Below are 17418 nucleotides of genomic sequence, written 5' to 3' on the forward strand. Positions count from 1 at the left end.
CCATCCATTTACCAACGAATGATAACATTTCGTTCTTCTTCATGACTTTTAGACTCTGTTATTTGTTTCAAACTATTCAGTGCAGAATTTCATTTTTGTGATTCTTAAATATGAAATGCTCAAATCCACAGAAACTTAGATGCTCTGCTGTCACTAAATTAGGTATTTCTCATTTGAAAATGAAATACATTTGAAAAACTTTCTAAGTTTACTATAAACAAAGTCTAGTTTTGAATAAAGAAAAACTTTTTGTTGATATTCTTAAGAAACTTATGTGGTTGCAGGGTTTTCATGACTGTAAAAATTTTACACCTACAATATTTTACTCACTAAAATTAATTTTGTCTGTTCAAGTGGGTCGTTTTGGTCATAATAGTGATATGGACTTTCCTTGAAGTATTTCTCCGCAACATTTCCCTTTGCAAATTTCACCCACATACAAAAGTTTAAAATGTAAAATTGGTATCATAGTAAGAACAAGAGCAGTACCTGACTAAAAATAAGCATTTAATAAATCTGTTCAATTAAATAACAAATAACAATGACATTTTTCAAATATTAAATGTGTGGCAGTCACTATGCTAAATACATTTTTAATAACTTTATTGAAATATAATTCACATCATTGAGTGTGTACAATTCAATATTTTTATTTCATTCACAGTATGGGCAACTATTACTAATCAATTTTAGAACATTTTTGTCAAATCCACATTTTATCTGTCATCTTCCATTCCTTCACATTTACCTCCCTTCCCTCATCCCCAGCCAGCCCTGTACAACCACTGATCTACTTTCTCTCCTTAAGCATTTCTCTTTTCTGGACTATCCATGTGGTGTGTGATGTTTTGTGACTGGTTTCTTTCACATAAAATAAGGTCCTCAAGTCTCATCCAAATGCTTCATTTGTGCTAAAAATCTTACTTGCAATTAATATCCACAACAGAATTGGAGGTGTGTTCTATTTCCATTTAGCATATGTCCAAAAAATGCCTCAAAATAATTAGGTAACTTATTCAACATCAGCCAGGTAACAAATTTCAGAACCAGCATACTTCTTCCTCCTCCTCCTCCTCCTCCTCCTCCTTCTTTTTGTAGTACAGGGGACCTCCCTTACTAGAGAGAGCCTCTCTCTTATAAGGCCAGTGCTCTTCCACTTGAGCTACTACCCAGCCCTTTTTGTATTCTGAGATAGGATCTTGCTAACTTTGCCCAGGCTGATCTTGAGCTCATGATCCTCTTACCTTCACCTCCCGAGTAGCTGGGATTATAGGTGTGTACCACCATGCCCAGCAGAACAGTATTCTTAGCCATTTCTCTGTACGTGAGCAGCGCCTTCCGTCTGGGGCAGTTTAAGACTTTGATATCCTTCCAAGGACTGATGCAGCAGAACATTTTAGATATTCCTTCTTGTCTTCAGAGCAGTCTTGGGACAGAGCAAGATTGTAACGGGGTCCCCAGGTGTCACCTGAGCCTCCATTCAGGAGCTATGGAGTGTGTTTTGGATGTGCCTTGGAGCCCTGGCAGCTGTGAGAACTAAAGTAAATAGGTACTAACCCAGAGGTAGAATCTGCTGAGAGTAAGGCTGGCAGCTTCTCTGAGACACTGATGTAGGTGCACTATGGGGCTAATGACCCCTAATTTACTGGGAAGGTCATGTAGAACACAGCCTGAAGTAGAAGGAAATGACTTCTAAAAGACCTTTCCTGCTGCCCCTCCAAATCTAGAGTCTCACAAGTGTGGTCATTTCCTAGAGTCCCCACTTGCCTAAATGAAGCACACTCATTTTCACAGACCTCCCTCAAAGCTTCTTTCTGTATTTTTATCTTTTCCTCTTCCAGGCATTTTGCTGACTTAAACCTTGCTTCAGTTGCATGAGAATAGCAGGCAGTAATAAGGTACTGATGTCCGCTCTAGGATTTGCTCACCCTGGTGAAGGTCATCTATGGAGACTTTTGTATGAACTAAACAAGGAAAACTGCAGTGGTGTAGAATCATCCTGGGATGACATTATAGGCTCCAAGGAAGGTCAGCTTCTAACTCTGAAATCTCTCCAACCCTGGTAGGGGGGAGAGATGGTGGGGAAATGCCCCATATGCCTAAACTAGTTCTGCAACCCATTCATACAGGGCCGTGTGCTGGTGGACTCTCCGTGTGTAGCAGGTTCCCATATGATGTGTATATCTGCCATATGGCTCTGAAAAGTAAGGAAAGATTTGTGGTTGTCCCCATACCAACTGAATAGCTACGCAGTTCTCAGCAGTGCAGGACTGAATGATTGCATGCACCCTTGGTTAATTCAGCCAAATCCTTCTGGGCACCTCCAAGTGCCAGCTCAGTTCCAGGCACTTGGGACATCAATGAACTACAGAATCCTACTCCTCTGCAGGTGATATTCTAGTGCCTCATGAGTGTCAAGATCCTTGGCTTTTCTATCCTTTTTAAATTCTAGTGAGTGTGTATTTTTTAGGCATTTTGCTGATAAGTACAATCTCAATTAGAGGGAAAGTTGAACAAGTTAAAAAAATTGAATCCATTTTGCTACTTTATTTCAGTTCTGTTAAAAAGAAATTGTATGGAGTTGTGGTTTCAACCTTATAGAGAAAATGCCGTTTTTATATTATGTTCATATTTCAGTTATCTTTGTTAACCCTGTGCCTATTTCCATGGATAACTTAGAGCTGGCTTCCCTTTTGGAGCTATTCTGAATGGGTTTCATTTTCGTTTTGCTTCAACCTCACTGTCAAGAAATAATTGAGAGGTTTTGTCAACACATAAGCTGAGAGGAAATATATTTTGCAGTTTTTTATTCAGAAGTATGATCTAGATAAATTTGTACATACTTTATTTCTACCCATCAGAGCACAGCACAACACAAACCACTTCAATTACCTTACCAACAAGCTAGCAATGCAACTTTATCATTTCAATTTTTCATCTTTTCTTTTTAACTTGATATGTGTTCTATGCAGTATATCAGCAAAATCTCATCAACCCCAGCCTCCTTGAGGCTAATAAATCTCAGTCACAAATTAATCTCACGCCAAATGAAAAAAGGAAGATCACAACAGGAAAAGGCTAATGATGCAGTCAGTCACTGCTGTATTTCCCCAAATAAATAACACACATAGCACGTGATGGCAGTTTTCAGATTCTTCACCCAGTGTCAAACTGGTATCACATTGGGATGTTACTTTCATTTCTTTGACTATAACGATTTTTCAGGGGCAACATGACCTTTGGAGATTGCTTATTCAACCAGTGAATCCTCCAAAGCCCAATCATCTGTTCACACAGCTTAAGTAGTGACTACGGTCCTCACTGAACTTGGATATTTGGTTGCGTCAGTCTTTTAAGAATTGGAAGAGAGGTGGATGCATTTCTGTCACTAGGATGGAAATATCCCTGTATACACCTACATGGACCAAAAGTCCACCTGAATAGGATTGGTATTATCCCTTCATTCCTCGATTGTGAAACTCCATGACATCAAAGGTATTCTTCAGGCAAGAACCTAGACCATCATGTGCAAACTAAAAAAAAAGTCATATTTTGCAATCATGGCAACCTACAACATGTCAGAGGAAATAGGAAGAAAATAGGATCTGTATTGTTTGTTTCTTTTTCTCAGCATCCAACGCAGAGGCCAATGTGATTAGACAATACTGTAAATAAAGACTTTACAATACAGCTTTGATTGCACCAAATGTGTTTCATTAAACATAAATCATCTCTCCTGAGAATCATGCCGAATGAGCGTGGTGCAAATGTCACCATAAATGAGGTCACATGGCTACCTTTCAGATAAATTTTAAATCAGAGTGACCAAAGTGTAAGTCTTGTTTACAACATATCTGTTTTTTAAAAGTTCTACAGTGAGTTTTGTCACAATTATTGAGCTATTTGTTACACAAAGGAAGATAAACCCTGAACACGTTCTCTAAATTGTTGAGAAAAATTTGGAAACTAATTAAAATGATAGATTTGAGGGGCCAAACTAAGTTTGCTCACATCTTTGAAGATACTAATTAAAAATGAAAGTCATTAAAATATAAACACATTATACTTTCTCTTCTACTTCAGAACATAAAGCCATCAGATTAAACTCTCTGTTTCAGTATTACACTGATTGTTAGCACCTACAATTAAATTTTCTGTCATTTATTTCTTTAGTTTTCCTATTAATTGTGAAAAATAATCCAGAGATGACCCAAAGGTAATGGGAATGCTGCTGAAGTAGCTGCGGAATGTTTTTCTTCTTTTTTCCATGCCTTTGTCTCTTCTCTTTCTCTTTCTTTTTGAACATGAAACTGAAGCATCCAGTGACAGCCAATTCATTGTATCCTGTTTGTTGTGGCTCCTTGGATCCTTTTCTTAAACTTGATAAAGGCTGAGACAGTAGAGACTGTTAGATCTTTCAAGGAACAAAATAGCAATTGCTATCTGATACAGTCAAAGAGCATGTTAAAAAAGAAAAAATATTGCAAAACACAGATGGGTCCAGGATCAAAACATAAACAAATCTTGGTGACAGAGAGGTTCTATCTTTAGTCTCAAGGTACTAACCACTTGGCTTCAATCCCAAGGTGATGAGCCTGATACAGTATTTTCTTTTTGTCCTTTCTTTTTTATGGTTGTTTTCCTTTCTTGAGGTCTAAAACAACAAATGATCCAGGGATTTCCTCTGCTAAGTCTAGAATTTCACCTTCTTAGTGCTAGTCTAGGGTCATGACAAGGTGACCATGTACCAGATGAAGATCTGTCTTACCCAGGCTGACTCCACATGAAGCTTTTGTGAGGTTTCCCCAGATTCCCCTTCTGTGTTTGTCTAATATAACAGGATACAGAAAACTTGTTTGTGATGCTGATGTCAATCCTCCGTGCTGTTCATTTAGATTATTTTATTTCAGATTTTTAACGAAAGTATATAATTCTATAATTAGTAACTTTTCACATGAATCTTTTTAAACATATTTAGATTTCTTTAGGATTAATTCTTATAAATAACGAGTATAATAACAAATATAAATGATTTTTAATTTTATATATTCTGCCCATCTTCTGTTTAGAAAATCTGTACATGTTTTCACTTTAAAGAGCAATATATAGAAATGTCTCTGTATATTTTTTGTTCTGAAAAATCACCAAAAAAAAAAAAACTCAATAGAAAGAAAGGCACGCGTTACCTTGTGAAGAGAGGAAGAGAGAGGGGATTGTACCTTCCTTTTTGTTGTTGTAAAAAAATTTGTCAGAGCCAGAGGCCAAATGAACTCATTCTTTTTTCTATGAAGTTTTCAAGAATTCCTCTGTGAAAATTTTTTTTAATTTCATTTTGATTTATTTTTTATGCTTCTTTCCCATCCTTTCTTTTTTCTTTGGGGTAGCCTTTAGGTCATTTTTCCATATCAGAAATAGCTATTGCCAACAGTTTTCCACTTTGGGTTAAAACTTTTAATTAAAAGACACAAGCTTAAATATTTCCCTGTCTCCACACAGAATAGAAGGAAGTACCTATAGGCCTTTGCTCTTGGACAGGGAATATAATCCAACAGTTTATGCATCCCCTAAATAGAAGTTATATTCAGGTTTAAACAAGAAAAAATTCTCTAACTCATACGTGTTTTTCTCTTTATGATAATGCAACTTTTCACTCAGACGTAAAAACTTCGCCTTTCTCTGACCGTCTAACACCATCTCTGCAGCAGCATCATGGCCAGAGCCACAATCTCCTCTTGTCTGGACCACCACAGTAATCTGAAAATGGTTCCTTTTACTTCCTTTCTTGCCAGCTGTCCATGCTCCACACTAATCCTGTGTGAGGCTCTGTTACTCTGTTTTCTGTTGGTATAACTGAACACCACAGTCTGGTAAAGAACAGAATTTTGTTTGGCTCATCTTTCTGGGGGCTGTGAAGTCCAAGAGCATAGCATCGTCATCTTGTGAGGTTTTCTTTGCTTCCCTAGCATAATGAGAAGCCTCATATGACAAATGTGTGGTTTGGGTGTCTCTTCTTATAAAGCTACTAATGCCATCATGGGGGGAGGGGAGGTCCTACCACATTACTGCTATAAACTTTCCAGTGAATTTTGATGGCAATTTAAATAGAACCCCATCTCCTTTCTATTGGCTTAGGTGACCTGAGCAAATCTGGCTCTTGCCTTTGGCCCTTGACCAAATCTGAGCTCCTCTCCTCTCATTCTCTCATGGTCCACTCTTCTCCAGCAAAGTGGCCTTTCTGTGTCTCTTCTATGCCAAGGTTGATCACCTTCCCTGAGCACTTTGCTCCTGGGTCCTCACATGGTTGCTTCCTTCCCATCATTTGTCTGTCCATGTGTTGCTTCCTTTACAGGCCTTCTTGGACCACCCTATCTAAAATAGCATCTTCTAGTCACCCCTGCCACTCACTCATTTTCTCTTCACAGCCTTTATTAGGAACTGAAATTATATTTCTTATTTATCAGTGTATGTGTTTTTCTTCCTTATTCTTGACTTCTTTACTCACCAACACCTGGAACAGTATTAAGACAGAATGAGCATTCAGTGACTATTTACTAAATGAATCAACCTTGAACTATATCTTTCCTATATGCAGCTAATCTTCATATTCTATCGATTGAGCTCTCTTAAAATTTCTTGCATCTGCCTGTTCTCTACTACCCTTCTCCATTTTAATCTGAGCTCTTTGCTTACCTTCCTAGGCTACTGTATGAGCTCCCTTTCTGGTCTTCACATGTTCATTTGCCTTTCCCTCCAATTCATCATGTAAATCTCTTAAAAGAATGCTTTTGTCATACCATTTTCTGGCTTAAAAACTGTACTGATTCCCATCCTATGATGGGGCCTGGATGAACCATCTCAATTTTCTGGTTGCTCAGTGCATAGCACATAATTTTTTAGAAGGCATAATTAATGGTTAGCAAGCAATTCAGGAATCCATTTCTCTGGATGCAGAGTACTTTTGTGACTACAAAAGTAAGAAAAATGAGAAGAAAAGAGTGAGAGTGTATGAGCTGATAATGTCATTTGATTGCTTGGATCCAACTGTATCTGAATTTAGAACTACACTTGACTTACCAATTGGGGAAGCCAGGAAGTTTCTAATCTTTATTAAATAGTCCAGTTTGAATTTCTCTCATTTTTGCCAAGAGTTCTGATTAATATGGAATGGCTTTCATACCCTTCTACAACTTGGTCAAATCTCACTTCTTGCTCTCATTTTTTTTTTTTTTCCTGTTCTCTGCTGTTCCTAGCACATTTTCCTGATTGTGATGTGGTCTTTTCCACTTTTTACTCTTGTCTTTATCACATCTGACTTGGCTTCTTTCTGCTGTTTTAAGTCTTTACTATATTTTAAGACTCAGACTAGATATTTTCTTCTCCATGCAGAAGACAGCCACACTGGTCTTTTTCTTCTAGTGTTCATTGCTTGTGACATTTATTTGAAAGTAACTATATGCCATCTTATGTTATTGCTGCTATTAATTTTTTTATAGTGTAGACTGGAATGACAAAAATGCCTGTTGGAGTAGGTATTTGATGTAAATGTTTGAATTGGTCCAGTGTAAGATGATGAGGGGTGACAACATGGTGAAGAGGAAGGTGTGAATTCTGCCTAATGTATTCTAAGTTGAAAATTTTAACATTGGTGTGTTGGCCAAATAAGGCATGCAGGTTGGATCTAGTCCCTGGCAGTGGATTTGTAACCTCTTTTATTTATTTATAAGCATTTGCTTTTTATGTCTTACTTGTCAAAACATATTTCAAGGACATTGAAGCCAGGGACCTTGTGTTTATACATCCTTTATCTCCTGCAATGCTTGTAACACAAAAGCTACTCAATATGCAGCTTTTGGTGAATTGATGGCACTGGCTGTGCTATAAGGTTTATTAACTATGTTATTTTCCCCATAATCCCCCCTACCCCTTTTTCTTAATTATGTCTTAGAGAGGAGAAATCAAGGTTGGGTAGGTTTGTCTTTCTTTCCTCTAGGGAATGATCAACACCACCTTCCTTAAGAATGTTATTTTGGGAAAGGGAGTTTAAAAATTTTTAAGAGGACAATATAACTTTCAAGTTCATAGCATATTTTTCTTGTTCACATTATCAATCAATCATCACATTTTAGAAGTGGGAGGGAACCTTCTAAGTCACTTATTTCAGTCTTTTTCTCAATACAGCAGTGCTGTTTGCACGCTATAACAGATGGCTTGCTTCTACCTGAGTATTTCCAAGCACTGGAAGTTCACTCCTTTGTTGAGAAAACTCATTTCTTTGTGGAGGAGCTCTAATTAGATTTCTTTCTCATACATAGACCAAATCAACCCTTTTAAACTTGTATTTATTGTTTTTAGTCCTGTTTGACAAATATGACACATCTGCCTGTTGCAAACATACACAGGTTTTTCAGAAGACAAATGACAAGGAAATGCAAAGAAATTTCAAGAAGGCAAATTTTTTGTAAGACTTGAACAATCCTGAATTCTGGGAGATCCACATGGGATGTAGGAAAGGTAGATCCAGTCACCACTCACTGTCAATTCTGCAGTGCTTAAGTTTACAAAGCACTGGTGTTCAGTACATGACATTATGTAAGACTCATAACTCCACAAGCTATTTGTTACAGTCATGATATGCACTTAATACCACTAGTGCCTCAGCTTTTCAAAGGACAACAGCTTCTGTAACTCTGTCATCCACAAGGAGGGGAAAATGCTGGAGCAAACCTTTCAAATGTCTTCCTGCCTTACATTCTCCCCTCTGTGATAAACACTCTTAGTCCGAGACCCAGGTGGCACTGTGTGTATCCTAAGTGTCTCCTTTTGAGTCTTTCTCAGTTGGTTCTGTTTTTATTAGGGTAGAAACATATTGGGATTTTCATGGAAGCCCGTTTCCTTGACTCGGGATGTCCTAAATCTCTATATTTAGTCAAGGCCTATTCGTCCTGTACTGTATATAAACAAACATGTTTTCCCTCTAAGTACATGTGTATAAACTGGAGGGAATTCATTTTCCAAAACCTGTTAGGTTAGGAGTGTATATTGATTTCACAAATTCAGGCAGTAAGTTGTAAATGATGAATGAACAGAACATCTCTCCCACTTGAGGAAGTAGAACTGCTGAGAGAGCTGTGAGTGTACACACCCTGCTGCTTATTATGCAGTTTCATTGTTGATGTGATTATCCACCAAGTTTGAGTTCCTTAGTGATGCAGTTTGGCGAAGTTGGGCATTGAGTTGAGTGGAGTTATAGCAGGGTTCACGTGATTGAATAGCATCATTCCAGGCAGGTGTGTCACAACGAGTGTAGCTCACAAGCAAATGTTTTCTGTACCTAAAACTTTCAAGAATCGGAAAGGAAACATAAAGGAGAATGTTACTTGTAAAAAAGATTTTATGATCCTAGATTTTTAAAAAAGGTATCTGTAGTTTCCTGTTGTCTATGCTTGCTTTCACTTTCAGTTTTCATATCTTTCTAGTGACAGAAGCTCAGGATAAATTCTGGACAAGGAAGCTGCTTCTCATTCAGATTTCACAGTCAAAAAGTATAAAAATAGACAAAAATGTTGAGACAGATTATACCAAGTGATTAAAGGTGTTTAAAATTAAAGCCTTACTGCAATCTTACTAATGATTTTAAAATATTGAAATTAGAATCTGTCAGGTGCCAGGTGCCCAAAGAACAGAGCAAATCACACAATTAGTCAAAGTCTCAGGTAAAATGCACTCTCTTTCAACTCCTTTTCAAATAATTCACACAAGTTAAATGTATCTCCTGGGTAAGAAATGAACTGTAGTTGAGAGTGCCAACTTCAGAAGTGCCAGAGATCCTGTTTTGCTTCAATACGCAAGGCAAGCCCTTGGCTAACTATTGTTGCTATTTTCACAAAGATTATATGCCAACATTATCATTTGTGCCAGTCTAAATGAAAATGTGAGAGGCTGCTGGAGTCTCTGCTACAACATACTTTCACTATAATATTTTAAAATCCTTGATGTGCTTCTATTTACCATTGGTGTACTGTTTTATGCTCAGAGAATTCTTTGAAATTTCTCTTAATCTTTCAAGCAGCCCAGTGAGATGGGTTGGTTACTCCTGGCACTCTCTCACACTTGGGGACACAAAAGCAGAAGTAAGTCACTGGACTTGAACCAGGTTGTTGTATTTTAATACAACAATAAGAACCAATAGCTCTGAACTGCCCAGTCTGTTGTTTAGCCAGCTGGTTTATGTTCCTCCAAGTTTTGTTACTTGTTTGAACTCAAGAGAAGTGTTAGATCCCTGAAAGGCACATCTTAAATAGGAAGCAAATCAGAGGATCAGTAGAGCTTGCCGCTCTCTCAAGAGAAATGCTCTCTAATTGATTACATGCTATAGAGTTGCTTTTCTTCCTTACCCTCATATATTTCCTAGAATGCAGAAGAAAATGTGTATGGGACATTTGCTAGAATTTTTATGGTATTTTGGGCAAAAAACTTCTGAAATATCTGTGGAAGGTCTTTATGTTGACAGCTCAAAGTATTGGATTTGGGAGTTAGAGAGCCAAGGAAGAACTTCTTCAAAGTAGGAAGAGTCAGAAAAAGGGCTTCTAGCGGAGGTGATAAGAATTACCCAAAGAAGGACTTTTTGTGGGGCAGATCTTGGCAAAATTTGAGTATCAAGCAAATTTGAACTATATAACACAAATAATTTACTGGACTTTTTCATGGATATGAACTAGAAGCCTTATTAGGAAATCAACTGCCCATGAAAGAACATTTTTAGTTGCTTGGCAAAATGCCCCGGTCAAACAAAAAAGAATTCAGATGCTTTTGGTGACAGCTGATGTGGAATAACTTTTTATAGTACATGTTCTGTCATGTGGCACAATTTGTGAATTTTCTCAAAAAAAGTGACGGTCTACGGAGGTCTGTATTTGTGGACTTGATCTGTAAAAAATAAAAGAACTAGGTTCCATGAAAAAGAAAACACAACTTACCAACATTCAAAATAGAAACAAATTTCAGTGCTGTTTTAAGGAGCGTGAATGAACTAGAGAGTTATTAGTGACGAGCTTCTAACCGTATGGAACATAGGTTAGAAAACACACAAAAACAGTTTTGTATTGTTTGTTGCTAGGGGTAGAAAGTAGTCAGAAAGAGATCTCCAGGAAGGCATTCCAAAGACTTCTAGATGAGATAAAATTCATTCTTTATTCCCTTTCATGATTCTTAGCTGTAGTAAGAATCCTTCTGTATGTTCACCCTCCATTCTGCCTTGAAATATTTATCCTTCCTTAAGATATATACCCCTTCTTTAAGTCTCAGGTCACATTTTACTCCTTTGTATAGATTTCTCTGATTAGTCCATGGGTTAGGGAATCTCAAAACTATCTTTAAATTTGATAATTCACTGGAAGAATTTAGGAGATTCAGAAAAAGCTATTTGATTCATGGATTTGGTTTATTATAGTTACAGGATAGAGATTAAAATAAATAGAGAAAAGGCACAGGGAGTGAGATCCAGAAGAAACTGTGTGCAAGTTTCCAGGGCAGTCCTATGGATGCACTTGTCTCAGGATTGATGTGTGACAACATTGCAAAATGTAACCAACCAGGGAAGCTCATATGAATTTTGGTGTGCAGGGCTTTTAATTGGGCTCAGTAGCATAGGTGTGACTGACTTCAACTACCCAGATTCCATCCATTATCAGAGCAAAAATACGCATTCATTGTAAATTTCACTGTTAGCATAAACTATCTGATCAGCCTGGCACTGGGTTGCCCAAGACCTTAGACATAAAAAGGCATTCTTTTTTAATTTAATTTTTTATTAGCATAAATTAATTGTACAAAGGGGTTTCATTGTGATACTTAATTTAAGCATGCATATAATGTACTTTGATCAAACTTACCCCATCTATATTATTCCTTTTGACCCCCCTCTCCTCCTTCTCCTTCTTTTTAACAGTTTTTGGTGAATTTCATTACACTGTTTTCATAGATATATATATAATGTTCTTCTATAACACTCAACCTATATTCCCCTCTTCTTTCACTCCCCCCCACCTCTGATTCTCCCCCTACCCAGCAGCCCCCTTTACAATCAAGTCATATTATTATTATTTCTAGATTCAGCATATGAGTGAAAGTATGCAATATTTATCTTCCTGAGCTTGGCTTATCTTGCTTAACACGATGGTCTACAGTTCTATCCATTTTCCTGCAAACAACAAAATTTCATTCTTTTTATGACCAAATAATACAGCATTGTACGTATGTACCACATTTTCTTTATCCCATCATTGATTGTTGGGTACCTAGGCTGGTTCCATAGCTTAGCTGTTGTAAGTAGTGCTGCTATCAACATGGGTGTTCGGTACCCTTCTTGAATGTTGATTTACATTCCTTCAGATTTATGTCCAGGAATGGAATAGCAGAATCATATGGTAGTTATATTTTTAGCTTTGTGAGGAATCTACATACTGATTTCCATAGTAGCTGGACTAACTTACATTTCCACCAACAGCGTATAAGGGTTCCTTCCCGCCCACATCCTCTCCACCATTTGTTGTTGTTTCTTGATGTTAGTCATTCTGACTGGAGTAAGATGGGATCGCAGGGTCATTTTGATACACATTTCCTTAAAGGCTGAGGATGTGAAGCACTTCTTCATGTATTTATTAGCCATTTCTACTGCTTTTGAGAACTGTCTGTTCTTTCAATTATTATTAATTAATTGCCCATTTATTAATTGGATTATTTATTCTTTTGGTGTTTAATTTTCTGAGCTCTTTATATATTCTGGATGTAAATCCTTTGATGAATAGCTGACAAAGACTTTCTCTCATTCTGTCGTTGTCTCTTCATTCTGGAAATTGTTGCCTTTGATGTGCAGAAGCTTTTCAATCTGATGCAGTCCCATTTGTCTTTTGTTCTTACATCCTGAGCAATTGGAGACCTATTCAGAAAACTGTTGCCTATGCTTGTATCTTCAAGTATTTTTCCTATGTTTTCCTGTAGTAGTTTCCAAGTTTCTGGTCTAGCATCAAGATTTCTGACCCATTTTGGACCGATTTTTTTATAGGGTGAGAGACAGGGATTTGGTTTATACCTGTGGATATCCAGTTTTCCCAACACCATTTGTTGAAGAAGATTTCTTTTCTCCAACATATGTTTCTGGTTCCTTGTCAAAAATTAGATTGCTATACCTGTGTGTGTTTATTTCTGGATCTTCTATTTTATTATCAGACAAACTCTTCCAGTGGCTCAGAGCTCATCTCCCAGGAGCTAGCCAAGGGCCAATGCTGAAGCCAACATTTCTCAGGGATGTACATGGTTTGAGCAACCCAGGCCTGCTGTGTGATCCCCTTTCCACATAGTTAATACCCCTGGCCCTTTGTGTGGGCTCTTTTATTAAAATAATGATGTTTTTATAAGTATCTGCCTTTAGTCTAGCATTAGTTGCAGCAGTAGTACTGAAGTGAAGGTACCTAGCATTTGGAGAAGGTGGTGTGGGGCAGGGAAAGAAACAGTTAAGGAAACAATGACCCATTTTACAAAGGCATTGCATAAATATAATTAGTATAATTATATTTGCCATATAATTGTACTAATTAAACCATTCACTTTCCAACTTGATTTATGTTGTGATAAATGTATAGAACTATTTAGCATGGAAATAAGTTGATATTTAGTCAAAGCTAGTTCTTCCTCAGACCAGTCATTTTGCATGAGTATTATATCTTGAGGAAATTTTAACTCCATTTTCCAGTATATCTCATCATTTGAATGAATATTGGTATTTACTTTTTTGTAGAAGATAGTTTAATCTTACCAACAAAGCCAGTGTTACAGCATATGGCAATATGGTGTTGGTACAATTCAGTTCCATTACAGAACAAGTAAGTAAGAATTACAGAGGTATTTGAGATATGTTCTCAACAGAATTGCTTGTATTGTGTGCAGAAATAATTACAATTGGTCATGATTCAATTATTTTTGGGTTCCAAATCAGTTGGGGACAAAGCCCATTGTTTCATGGCAACATCCGCTTCGATCTGCATTAAATCAGGCTAGAGACCCAAGTCCAAGTTCTTTCCAAATGCTGGATCCTGGCATTGTCTGCCATATTTGTTGAGTTTGCCTGACCTACTTTGCTAAAGCCTCTTTCCAGGCTGACATATCTCTTACCTTTCTGCTTGAACAGAAGTTCCTCTAATCTGCTATTCCTAGTTAATGCATTATTTTCCTTTGAATACTGCTTTTCTTTCAAGGTCAATTTGGTACATCTTACAATGTCTAAACTGGTACATCTCCCCTAAATCACTGTCTTGTAGGCCAAAGTCTTACAATGCATCTCATATGTGGATGCTATTGTGTACAAGTGGACTTAGTGCAGTAAGAGCACAGGTTTCATATTCCAAAATGTTGGGTCCCTCATGTAATGAGTAGTGGTCAGACTTTAGATATGAGATAGTTTGAGTATGCCCTAAGGCTTCCCATAGGCCTCTGCATCTCAGGGTTTAGCAAGGAGAAATCAGATCTAGTATGTGAAGCCTATTGCTTTTTTCTAATCAGGAACCCATTTTTTCTATTCTGTTTAATAGCTTTCTACTCACAAAAGAGTAATATGTGCTTGTACACAGCACACTGTGGCATGTCAATCATGCAGCTTGTACATTTTCTCCATTAGTACTAGGGACCTTTTTAAGCATTTGCTCATCAGGGTTTATAATTACACAGTGATCATTCTACTGCATGGCCTGGTGGAGAGTAGTTGCTAGAAATATCTTCCTAAATGATATCCTTTATAGGAGCTTTGACCTGAAAAATTAGTCAAAGATATTGGCACATTATTAGAGTTAACATCAGTCATCAACAGATTATCCAGTTCATCATTATATTATATGAGCAAAATGTTAGAAGTGCTATCTAGGTTTGCTGGCTGCCATTAAACTTCACCAGATTTCAAGAGCAGGGGGTCTTGGCAAATTTATGGCTTCATCTTTTGGGGTTTTGGTACAACTGTGCTAAGAGACAGTATCATTTTCTTGCTCTTAGTCTCTCTGAAGATGGTACTAGATTTTGTAAATTACATAAACCATTTTTTTATTCCTTACATTTAGCTACTATTTTTCCTCTCCATATATCATCGATTTTAATGCAAATGTTTCCTACTTTGAATGGAGCATTAGATTATTACACTGGTCCACAGAGTTGACAGGCATACCAGTCTAGCAAGTTCCTCTCCTTAATCTATTCCCAGGCTGTATTGGTACAGAATTATACAAAGAGTTAGTAATTACCATTGGGCAATATGGCTTCATTAACTGTCTGTTCTCATTTTGCTAGATTATTAGTTATTAGTTATTTATGCAAATCATCCTCTCTAATAAAGTTCATGTTTGATCAGCTTCCTGATTGATTGATTGACTATAAAACAGTTTGAATGGCTTTGACAACTAATAGAACATGGTTTTTGTTTTTTTAACAAAGGAGTGGATGTTATAGTCTCTTTTCTGTAGGGAAGACAAGCTTCTTTTGTATAATTTCTATTTTCAAATATTAAAAACAGTCCAGACTAAATAAAAATATTTATCTCATAAAACAGACAGAATCTCTATCTTCTGCAATAGAAAGAAGGTATGTTCTGTTATATTGCTTCTTCTTTTTGCTTTTCTGACATTTGGAGGGGCAGGCAATTAGAGGAAAAAGGAACAAAACATTAGATAACTGGGGTGAATGTCTCATGTGATTGTGGGGTGCATGTTAGGTTATTTGGAAGTCCTTTAAAAGATCACATTGCACAGTTCCAAAATATTGGCACCACTGATCTATAAATGCTCTTATTTTCTGCCTCTTTTCAATGTGTCCTGTAGTCTTTTACTGTGAGGTCTCGTGGCCCTCATTAGCACCCTCTTGTTTGAGGTATCTAGAAAGATGGTGTAATTCCTGCCATCGTCCAAGTAATAATTTGTCCCAAGGGAAAGAAGGTCATCTTTACTGTACCTGTGGAGGGAGTTCAGATGGGTTCACTCACTTCTTGTTCTGTTGGTGTAGGTTATTGTCTCCTTTCAGAATTTCTAAGACAAGGGGACCAATTAGTACCTATGTTCATCTATGCCTCAAACTCCAGAAGGTACAGATCTAGTTTGCTCAAGAATACTGTTGCTGTATTCTGGTCTGATGACAGAGGGAGGCATCTGCTATAATTTGGATCTTGAATGTCTCTCCAAAGCCAATGTGTTAAGGTCTGGTCCCCAAGGTGGTGCTATTTGGAGGTGGTAGAACTTGCAAGAGGAGGGGATTATAGAAGGAACTTAGGTGATTGGAAGTATGCCCTGGGAGGGAATTGTGGGACCCTGACCCCTTCTTCTGTCTCTGTTTTTCCTTGCTTGTGGTGTAAGAGTTATTTGCTCCATCATGCACTCCTGCCATGATGTACTACCTTACCACAGGCCAGAAGCAATGGAGCCAGCTGATCATGGACTGAAGTCACCATATCTGGGAGCCACGGTTAATATTTTCTTTTAATAAGTGACTTATCTCAGGTATTGTGCTATAGTGATGGGACATTGACTAATAGTAGGCTAACCAGTTTCCGCAGTTCTGCAGCTATCTTGCTTGACAGTGACGGGCTGTTCTTCCTCTTTCAGTCTCCAGTCTTTCTGTCTGTTTCTGTTGGTCTCCACCTCTTTTAGCTAGGAGGGGCAAATGCGCCATCCATCCCATCGAAGGCCACCATGTCTCCTGTAGTCTATATACTCCATATTTCTGTTGGTGATTAAATTACCATAGGACATTCTTAAGCAAGTTGCAACTGATAGCATTAGTTAGAATAGCACAACTGGATCCGGATCTGAAGGTTTGTCCTTTTTCAGGACAGTGTCCATGAAAGAGCTACTGTAACAACTCTTATGCCAAGTTTGTTCTTATTCTGTAGACAAGGAAGGGAAGCTGAGGACAAAATGTTGAGTTCCCTTTAACTTGATTCTCAGATGATAACATTTATAACTAATTTAGAAAAGTTAGACATTATTATATTTGAATGAAATAAGAAAAGGTTCAGATTTTCTTACAGCTTCCTTGGAGATGTCAGATGGGAGACCTGTTTAATATCACCTTGTCTCAACTTCAGTTGCTGCAGTCATTTGGTGTGCTTATTACAGAGTAATCTGTAAACCAATCCCCAAAGATAAGTGGATTTCAATCATTTTCATTCTTATAATTTGCAAATTTATGATTTTAAGGAGGAAAGTGCTGGATTCAGAGGTCTCAATCATGTCCTCTTCTACAATTTACTTTCACAACTTGCTTTCTGTAACTGTGTTAGTCAGGGATCTATGCCTGAACCTCAGAGTTCCTTCCACTGAAGCCAGCTTATGTGAAATTGTATCTTTTGTTTTTTCAATATCTGTACAGATTTTGGGTTGATGTATC

Source organism: Castor canadensis, chromosome 4, assembly GCF_047511655.1.
Source record: "Castor canadensis chromosome 4, mCasCan1.hap1v2, whole genome shotgun sequence".
NCBI lineage: Eukaryota > Metazoa > Chordata > Mammalia > Rodentia > Castoridae > Castor > Castor canadensis.